General features: G+C 40.2%; 1 long non-coding RNA gene across 1 annotated transcript; it reads right to left on the reverse strand.

Moving 5' to 3' along the window:
• Positions 1–4513: 4513 nt before the first annotated feature.
• On the reverse strand, positions 4514–7173 carry LOC134492303 (uncharacterized). Its single transcript, XR_010067423.1, has 3 exons — positions 6624–7173; positions 5215–5318; positions 4514–4668 (listed from the first exon to the last, which is right to left on the reverse strand). It is a non-coding gene; the product is annotated as an uncharacterized LOC134492303 (long non-coding RNA).
• Between the last annotated feature and the right edge of the window lie 3644 nt (positions 7174–10817).

Raw genomic sequence — 10817 nt, forward strand, 5'->3', positions numbered from 1 at the left:
GCTGAGACACTAGAAGTAGCCCAAGAAAGAAGGAAAGCAAAAGGCAACAGTGATAGGGGGAGATATGCCCAATTAAATGCAAAATTCCAGAGGTTAGCCAGAGGAGATAAGGAATTATTTTTAAACAAGCAATGCGCGGAAGTGGAAGAAGACAATAGAATAGGAAGGACAAGAGACCTCTTCCAGAAAATTAGAAACATTGGAGGTAAATTCCAGGCAAAAATGGGTATGATCAAAAACAAAGATGGCAAGGACCTAACAGAAGAACAAGAGATCAAGAAAAGGTGGCAAGAATATACAGAAAACCTGTATAGGAAGGATAACAATATCGGGGATAGCTTTGACGGTGTGGTCGGTGAGCTAGAGCCAGACATCCTGAAGAGTGAGGTTGAGTGGGCCTTAAGAAGCATTGCTAATAACAAGGCAACAGGAGACGATGGCATCCCAGCTGAACTGTTCAAAATCTTGCAAGATGATGCTGTCAAGGTAATGCATGCTATATGCCAGCAAATTTGGAAAACACAAGAATGGCCATCAGACTGGAAAAAATCAACTTATATCCCCATACCAAAAAAGGGAAACACTAAAGAATGTTCAAACTATCGAACAGTGGCACTCATTTCACATGCCAGTAAGGTAATGCTCAAGATCCTGCAAGGTAGACTTCAGCAGTTCATGGAGCGAGAATTGCCAGATGTACAAGCTGGGTTTAGAAAAGGCAGAGGAACTAGAGACCAAATTGCCAATATCCGCTGGATAATGGAAAAAGCCAGGGAGTTTCAGAAAAACATCTATTTCTGTTTTATTGACTATTCTAAAGCCTTTGACTGTGTGGACCATAACAAATTGTGGCAAGTTCTTAGTGGTATGGGGATACCAAGTCATCTTGTATGCCTCCTGAAGAATCTGTATAACGACCAAGTAGCAACAGTAAGAACAGACCATGGAACAACAGACTGGTTTAAGATTGGGAAAGGAGTACGGCAGGGCTGTATACTCTCACCCTACCTATTCAACTTGTATGCAGAACACATCATGCGACAAGCTGGCCTTGAGGAATCCAAGGCTGGAGTTAAAATATCTGGAAGAAACATTAACAATCTCAGATATGCAGATGATACCACTTTGATGGCTGAAAGTGAAGGGGAACTGAGGAGCCTTATGATGAAGGTGAAAGAAGAAAGTGCAAAAGCTGGTTTGCAGCTAAACCTCAAAAAAACCAAGATTATGGCAACCAGCTTGATTGATAACTGGCAAATAGAGGGAGAAAATGTAGAAGCAGTGAAAGACTTTGTATTCCTAGGTGCAAAGATTACTGCAGATGCTGACTGCAGCCAGGAAATCAGAAGACGCTTAATCCTTGGAAGAAGAGCAATGACAAATCTCGATAAAATAGTTAAGAGCAGAGACATCACACTGACAACAAAGGCCCGCATAGTTAAAGCAATGGTGTTCCCTGTAGTAACATATGGCTGCGAGAGCTGGACCATAAGGAAGGCTGAGTGAAGGAAGATCGATGCTTTTGAACTGTGGTGTTGGAGGAAAATTCTGAGAGTGCCTTGGACTGCAAGAAGATCCAACCAGTCCATCCTCCAGGAAATAAAGCCAGACTGCTCACTTGAGGGAATGATATTAAAGGCAAAACTGAAATACTTTGGCCACATAATGAGAAGACAGGACACCCTGGAGAAGATGCTGATGCTAGGGAGAGTGGAAGGCAAAAGGAAGAGGGGCCGACCAAGGGCAAGATGGATGGATGGTATTCTAGAGGTGATGGACTCGTCCCTGGGGGAGCTGGGGGTGTTGACGACCGACAGGAAGCTCTGGCGTGGGCTGATCCATGAAGTCACGAAGAGTCGGAAGCGACTAAACGAATAAACAACAACAACTGAGACCAATAATCAAAAGTAGATGTCCTGATCTGACTATGCCTTTAGTGACACCTTCATCTATGGATGCATCCAATAGTACAGTCAAGACCACACAACTAATCAAGCTGATTTTACAGAGATAGTCTGGACAGTGTCACTTCAACCTCTATCCCATCTGTTGGCAGAGCATAGGCTCTACATATCTTAATGCAGCACCAAATCCACCTCATTTTATTTATGGGCCAAATCTACGTTTTATAAACAAAGTTGTATGAATTTTGGTATCTATACAAGAGCTCAAAAAGCCCAAATTGGAAGCCCCAAAGTCCTGTAATTAAAAGCAGCATTTTGTGCTCTAGTGACAAATTTGACTTTAGTTTCTCAATGATCCAGTTCTGTCCCTTTATTTTAATTAGAGCACACTTTAACTGCTTTTATATCTAGAGTACTTCAGTGTGCTTGGGCTTTTTTTGGGGGGGGGTGCTGTTTTAAGGTGTCAACAATAAGGTGTCAGTTCCACCTCCCTCCCCACATCAGTTTCTTCTGCAGTAAAGAACAAATGAGTATAGGGGGAGATAAGTAGAGGCTGAAATAAGAAGCCATGACCAAGCATTGTTCCATCATGCTGTCTGGAGAAGACAAATGTGCTACAGGGAAGGAAGGCTGTGGGGGCCACCTTCAGTAGTCCACAGACTAGAAAATATGTCACATTGAGACCAGTTGTGACCTTCCCTCCTTTGTCATCAATCTGGATTTGTGCAGATCTGCATAGAATCCCCACCACCACTATTTTAAAATAGCATAAAGTCACCCTTCCACCACTCCCTTCATTAATCCTGCTCAATTCCAACCTTACCAATTCCTTATAATGTTTGTGAAGCAGACTATCTATAGCAGGGTTTCTCAACCAGGGTTCCATGGAAGATCACGATTTCTTTTTAAAAATTATTTCAAATTTGGGCAACTTCACATTAAAGAGGTAAGTTTCATTCTTTATTTCTAGTTTAAGAACACTGTTAATGCAGTTATACAGGCCTACACATGAAAGGAATATAATCATTTTGCAACTTCTGGCCTATATTTGAGCCTGAATGTGCAGGGGTTCCCTGAGGCCAGAAAAATATTTCAAGGGTTCTTCCAGGGTCAAAAGGTTGAGAAAGGCTGATCTATAGGATTCAACTGGAAAAAGTGGAAGGTTGGATAGAGAAGGTACTTGACCCTAACTGAAAGGATAAACACTGGAAGAGAGGTTGGCCAATGCCAGGGGGAAGGGGCTTTGACTACATCTCAGGATGCACCAGGTTATCTAGTATTGCTGGGCCAAAATGGGGCAACAATTTTTTCACACCTTTTTGTTGTGGTGAGACCCTCTCAGTTTAAGCAGTAATATGAAGTGGTGACAAAAGACTGATTTAATTCTGAGCTAGCAATTTAATAAGGCCAGTGTTGTGTAATCAAGGAGGAATATCAGAGCTGCCAGGGCACACTGGTGTTGATTTGAACTGCAAGTGAGAAAAGGACTTTAAATCTGTATGTCCAACCTAGCCCTTTGTCATTGCTCCTTATGGACAGCCATGGCATTCAAATGACATTCCTGCAGCTGTGCCTGGAAACTGCAGCAACTGCTGTTGCTAAGAGGCACTTTAAGCAGGAAACCAATTATCCAAGCATGATGTATTCATTTTAAATAAATGAGAAGGAATTCTTGGGAATGCATCATGGATTGGAGAAGGCTTCATGGACAGAGCTGCTGGATTGGCCACTTTTTGCTGGTCACCCAGAGGGCAGGAATTTTATTTTATTTATTTATTTATTTTATTTTTATCCCGCCTTTATTATTTTTATAAATAATTCAAGGTGGCGAACATACCTCATACTCCTTCCTCCTCCTATTTTCCCCACAACAACAACCCTGTGAGGTGAGTTGGGCTGAGAGAGAGGGACTGGCCCAAGGTCACCCAGCCGACTTTCATGCCTAAGGCGGGACTAGAACTCACAGTCTCCTGGTTTCTAGCCCAGCACCTTAACCACTAGACCAAACTAGCTGTTTACATCAATGTAAAAGTGTCATTTTTGTTTCTTGGCAGCAAATCCCTATGGATGTTGATGGGCTATAGTTACTAATTGTCAGTATATGCAGTGTTTTGTATATTGATGTAAGCATAAGTCAGACTATATCTCTCCAAACTGAAGATTCAATTTTGTATGAAGTTCTTGCAGTTTTATACAATGCCTTCCAAGATCTGGCTCCTGCTGATAAATTTGAATGAGTTAAAAAGCAGGTGTCCAGTAATGTCGTATCAGCTTCAAGGTAAAATAAAACTTAATTCAGCTCTGTTCATTTTTCATATTCATTTTTCATATTTTCATATTCATCTGCCAGCAGCTGAGGGAACTGAGAATGGTTCATGGTCCTGTTCTCTAAGATATTTATATTTAAATAAACAAAGAGAAGAAAAGAAAAATGGTTGTTCAGCACTTTGGAAAGGAAGGTATACCACTACACCCCACAACAATGGATCAGTTTTGAACATAGACTGATGCTTCATTACATTCTTGAAACCATTTTATTCTTTATTTTATAATACTGTTGAATAAATCCCATTAAAGTCCTGCAAAACAGGAAATAATGAGATTGGGTTCACATCAATAGTTACATACAAGTGGTTCAGCAGGGAAACGTGGATGTACATCGCAGTTTGAAACTGTATCTCTTGCACAGGCTTAGCATCTGTTCCTACATGTAGTTCTCCATTGCTGGACTGAGACAATTAAGGTTACTTAAATGCCCATTCCGCTGACAGGAAACCAAGGGAAAGAATGGGAGAAAGCATGGTACAGAAGATACATCCAGGTAGGTTCTGCCTCAGCAGGTATTTGAACCAAAATTGAACATGCTTCACACCATAGATCAACTCTTACAGAAGTCATGATTTGAAAGAACAAGGTTTCTTTCAACATTTCATTAAAATGAAATAATTCTATGTAAGAGGAGCTCATATCCAACTAGAAACTATTTTAACTGAATGACAGAAATGTTCAATAAGACTAATAACATGACTATGATGCTTTAGTGCTATTAATGTTAATTATAGAGTTCTACAAATGAATTATGGAACTATCAAAATATTAATCATGCAATACAAATGAATTATGGAACTATCAAAATTAGTTTGATTGAATTATGGAACTATCAAAATATTAATCATGCAATACCTCTAATTAGGATTAACCTATGTTCACAATGTACTAAGGAAACATACTGTATGATGTATCACATTGCTGATTTACAGTAGATATGCACACGCACACACAGAGAGAAAGAAGGAATGAAAAGTATAACATGGAAATAACTTGCAAGTTAAAACACTTTATAAGTTTTCCAGGGTGATTATATGGTCATATGAATAAAATATTTTGCCATCTGATTAAACATGTATAGTATCCCTGTAACAAAAAACAAAACAGTAAAGTTAGAGCTCATAATATGCTTGAACAATAGCTTTTTTTGTGTTTCTGGCTGGATGATGTATAGCACACAGCTGGTAAGCTGCCAGATCTGGATTGCAAAACTCCAGACAACCACTAGATGTAGCCAAAAGATACAGAAAAATCAGAATCCTTGATGTCATCTAATGGTTGTCGGGATGTTTACATCTTAGACCTTCTACAATGTTAATGTAGCTATTTCTGGAAAAAATGACATTGGACACTTGAATGTTCTCAGAACTGGAAACTTGGCCTGTAATTGGAAGGGTTAGGTTTATTTCCTTTATTCTTATAAAGAGGGATGACTATGGCCTCATTCCACTCAGATGAAAAATGTGCTGTGTTGTTAATATAGGTAAATAGGGCAGCCGGCATTGGAGCCCACCAATTTTTATTTTCCTTTAGCGACTCTGGAGGGATGAAATCACCTCCAGGAGCTTTCCTGGGTTTCAACTGTGTAATAAGATCCTTAACCTTGCCTATAGACACAGGCATTCAGGAGGTGCATTACAGTGGGGGACCATCACTGGGTTCTTAATAATTCTGAGCTGAAAATGGTCTGAAAGTAATTCTCCCAAATATCTGCTTCAAGTCTATGATACCTGAGGAAGTGGATAGGTCCTCTTTGGAATGAGTTAAGCCACCTGTAAATTAGATTCTTGTACCTCTTGGCTGATACATGTGGCTAGAGAGGGAATGGCAATCTGGTTGCAGGAAGTGATGAATGCATGTTGAGGGAGTGATCCTGCCAGCCTTCAAGGAAGTAGTAGTTTGCTGTCTCCTCAAGAAACCATCATGTGACCTAGCCATCTTAAGGAATTATCAACTTGTCTTCAACCTATCATTTTTAGGCAGAGTGCCTGGGCAGTGTGTTGAAGGAAACCAATTATCTGGATTCCTTCCAGTCAGGACTCATGCTTTTGTGAATAGCTTGCAATGGGACCACAAGGGATGGCAGATTGTCTCCTTACCAGGTGGACCAGACAGGAAACATGACCAGATGAGCTAATTCTACTGTGTTGTTCGGTTACATTAAGAGAATCTTGCAAGTACAATTCTCCCCCTGTCTCCTTTACACCCGAAGAAATTAGGGAGGGTCTCTTCTGATCCTCTTCCCCTGCCCACTATCCAGCTGTGGACTATGCTGTCTCTAATCTGACCATTCCTTAGACAGTGTCTCTAGGCCCAGTCTCCCAAGGTCATTCCCACATACCATTACACAGTTCTTCCAGCAGCATTTAGTACCATCAACCATCGTATCACCTGTGAGCGTTGGAGACTGGGACGATTGCTCTACAATAGATCCTCTCCTTCTTGACTGGGAGATTCCATCAATACCAGTTGAAAACAGTGTGAGTCCTTGGGCATTTCAAAGCAAGGTGACTCGAGTTGGTCCTCTTGCCTGTTCTTTTCAAAATCTACATGAAAACACAGACAGAGATCACTCATTCATTCTGCGTATCATCAATTGCATCTCTACTCCAGGTCAAACAGGAGATGCAGTAGATGTCTTAACAGTTTGGAGCCTGTGAGTGATTGAATGGGTTAGAACACTCTTGGACAAAATTACACAAGTTTATACATGGTCAGTAAGAACATAGTATGTCATTAAAAATTATAAGAAATGTAAAGAGGTAGTAGCGATGAGGATTCACTTTGCTGACAAGCAGTTGCTTGTAATCACTTCCATGAGGAACTAAGTTCCAGACTGGAAAGGCAGTAGCGAATGGAATAGATGCTATGGCAATTCATATCACTTGCTTCTTCTTCCTTACCTTTGCCATTCAGGAAAACTAGTGATGTATTACAGCACAGACTGTTATGATTGGTTTGGACAATGGCTTCCAGCACCTGGCCCGCTTTGAGCTTGAAAGTAGAGCTGGCCTGGTCCTGATTAAAATGTGGAGAGGAAACCTCTAGGGAATAATACCCAAAGTTAAACTTGACTGAGAAGTAAAAAGACAAAAAGAAAAATCCTCAAAAAAGACAAGGCAAACTGCTTCCATATTCTTACCAAGAAAACTACATGGATGTGTTCATAAAGTCATCAAGAGTTGAGTTTAGCTTGAAAGAAACTGTATTTTATCTTACCGATTTTAAATCACATTCTCAGGTGATAATCCAAAGCAACAAATCTAAATTTGTTCTGTTAAAAGGAGGAGGGGAAACCAAATAATTTCTCTGCATGACCCAAAGCACTGCTGTTAAGCATGACTGAAAGTTGTTTTCATACACTTAACGTGTCCTGCAAATAGATGTATGCATGACCCCTCACCTGCTGTGGCCACCTGCACTGAGAATGCAAAGCTAAACATGCACTGAGAAGGAACAGCAATGATATTTTTATTACTCTGATTAGTTAATGTTTATAAAGTATTCAGTGGGGATCTTGATACAGAACAATTAATATATAAATCATGAAGCCAAGATCCTGGCATGGAAAAATTAAGTTTTGAAGTCTGATAAAGTGTTGAATATTTTGGAGTTGTGTTGACTTTGGAATTCATTGAATGTTTTAGTGCTTCATGTGATCACTTCAACAGCCTATGCAGTATTTACATTAGAAAATCAATGCTAAAACTTCTCATTAGTAGCCTTGTGCAGAGAGCAGAGATAGAGAATTGCAATTTGAATATAGATTTCTGGATTTGCAAGTTCAAAGCTGGAGGGAGAAAGATGGCTCATTGTCCCATGGACAAAGGTATAAAATGAGAAAATATCTGCCCCTTGCCACATTTCTGAATTGCCAGAACTGTTCTGTGAAGTGTGTGTGTGTGAATGAGAGAGAGAGAGAGAGAGAGAGAGAGAATGGACATTAAGACACTCCACTGGTCATCCCCAACTAGAGGCCAAACACTAAAACCTTAAAGCATAGTTTTCCTCACATCTATACCACTGAAGGCCGTATACATTATCCTCTTAAGGATATATCTTTTAATTACAGAGAACCTAAACTCCAGATGGGAAGAATGCATAAATTAAACATGGAAGATTCAGTGTTTCTCTCTCAAACACAGCAACCTATGTTGCACCAGTCTTGAAGGTCTTCAGTGAATTGAAACTAGCCTCTAGCAATTCGGGTTTTCACTCCAAATCATTCTAATGACATATGAACAAAAATCACTACCTTTGTACAGTATAAGCAAAAACTCCCCAAAACAGTTGGGTTTGCCTCAGCTACTTATCTTAAACACTGCACAACTGTCTCATCAGGGAATTTACTGAAAGCAGGAAGGCAATCTGATGGGGAAGAAAACACAGAACATCATATAGCCAAATGAAATGAGAACATGGAATCTAAACTCAGTTGGATTCCCACTCTAAAAAGTATAAGGTTGCCTTCAGGTATGATCAGTGTAAGGAGAATAGGGGCCCATTTTTAGAATAAGCAATCTGTTTAAGCATCTGTCTCAGCCAAGGATCAGAAGTATGGCTCTCTATAGGTCTCATTCATGTTCAGACTTCATGATCCCTTCTTCCCAACTATGCCATCTTTCTCTCTGAAATTCCTTTTGAGAAGTTGCTTTATGAAATCCTTTTCTAAACTGGGTTCATGTAATATGATTCAGTTTGCTGCAGCCACAGGTTGTACACCTCTGGTGAAAGGTGAAAGGTCCCCTGTGCAAACACAGAGTCATGTCTGACCCTTTGGGGGGACACTGCTTTCGCGATGTTTTCTTGGCAGACTATATCGGGGTGGTTTGCCATTGCCTTCCCCAGTTGTCACCTTCCCCAGCAAGCTGGGTGCTCATTTTACCAACCTCAGAAGGATGGAAGGCTGAGTCGACCTGAGCAGGCTACCTGACAGAGAATCCAGCTTCCGCTGGGATTGAACTCGGGTCGTGGGTAGAGTTTTCGGTTGCAATACTGCCGCCTACCACTCTACGCCACACCTCTGGACTCAATCATAAAACATTATAGTCCACAGTGGCTAGGTTCACAGAATACATTAACTCCAATCCTAACATAGCACATTATGGTTTATAGTAGTGGAGGAACACTGCCTAAAAGGCCTCATGTTGAGATCTTGGGAGACTGCTATGAATCAGGGTAGACAATATTGTATGAGATGTACCAATAGTCTGCCACAGGACAAGCCAGCTTCATACATTCATATCACTTCTTTTGTCTAGTTATTAATTAACTGAGCTTGACCTGTCTGAGCAAGTATTGTTCTTGAGACTTAAGGATAATATAGATACCCCTGGGACCATTGAAATCACCACTTCTTTGTTCATGCCAAAGCTTTCGCTCTGGAATAATATACCACATATCTTTAGGAAAAAGCAAACTCTGTGACAGAGTCAAATGCACACCTACTTTAAAAGAACAGAATTTGTAAAAATAGCATGTACACAGTGCCAGAAGAGGATTATATTAGCCATTAAGACCAGATGGCTAAGTAGAACTGATTGCACAAGAAGCTGAGGGACCAGGGCTAGAAGAGGAAAAGATACAGCAGCAGCATCAAATATTGCATGGCAGCACATTTAACAGTGTAGCACAATGACATCAATACAATATCAAAAGCAAGGTAAGCTGAGTGTAATAGCTTGTAGTGGTAGCATGCAGCAGAATAATCAGAGTTCATTTGAAGGTTGAGAGACTGACTGACTGAATGTTTGGGTAAGATGTGGCTAAGTTTGGTCACTTAAAAGTAAATAGCTTTCCAGCCCTATCTACCTAAATCTCCTTCAAGTCGCTTTAGAGGAGGATTAGGTGAGAGATAGAAAGGAAAAATGAAAGGGACCAGTGCTTCAGAGTCAGACAAGGACACAACAGATTCTCCAGACAAAGCCACAAGTCTCCCTCTAATTAGAAGTAACATAAACATCCTGATTTCATCTGAGATATTAAGAAATACAAAGCATGGAGTCAAATCCATTTATGACCTCTCTGGCCCTAAGACAATATGTATAGTAAAATAAGGGAATTGGTCTGTACTTACAAATCATGGGGGCGGGTGAGGGGGAGAGCATTTGATTCTTCTGATCTCAGGATTAAAGTCTCGCAAGTTACAAGAAGGTAGCAATGGACCAACTCATGCTGGTCTTGTGCTGCAATTACCAATCCTTTCTACCCTCCTTCTAAAAACTCTCCTGAAAAACTAAAATAACACAAACTGTAAATATGTTTGTGTTATTTATCTTGGATCTGGCTGTGAATGAATACTTTCCAGAAGCTAAAAACTCAGAGAAAGACCAATGTCAGTCTTTTAAATATGATTGCCCCATAGTGAATTGGAGTCCTATCACTGTCCTCTAGATGAATTCATAGGATTAATGAGGAGAGCCCAGGCCCTTTTAGGTATATAGAATAGTCTGGGTTATTTCCATAATAATTAAAAAAAGACAGTTCATGAAAGCTAAAAATGACCATCCAAGGAATTTGGAGAACATCAATAAACAAATGCTTCTTAGCATGGACCATAGGAAGCATAAAGTTGGATTTCCATTA

Source organism: Candoia aspera, chromosome 2 (assembly GCF_035149785.1).
Source record: "Candoia aspera isolate rCanAsp1 chromosome 2, rCanAsp1.hap2, whole genome shotgun sequence".
Classification (NCBI taxonomy): Eukaryota; Metazoa; Chordata; class Lepidosauria; order Squamata; family Boidae; genus Candoia; species Candoia aspera.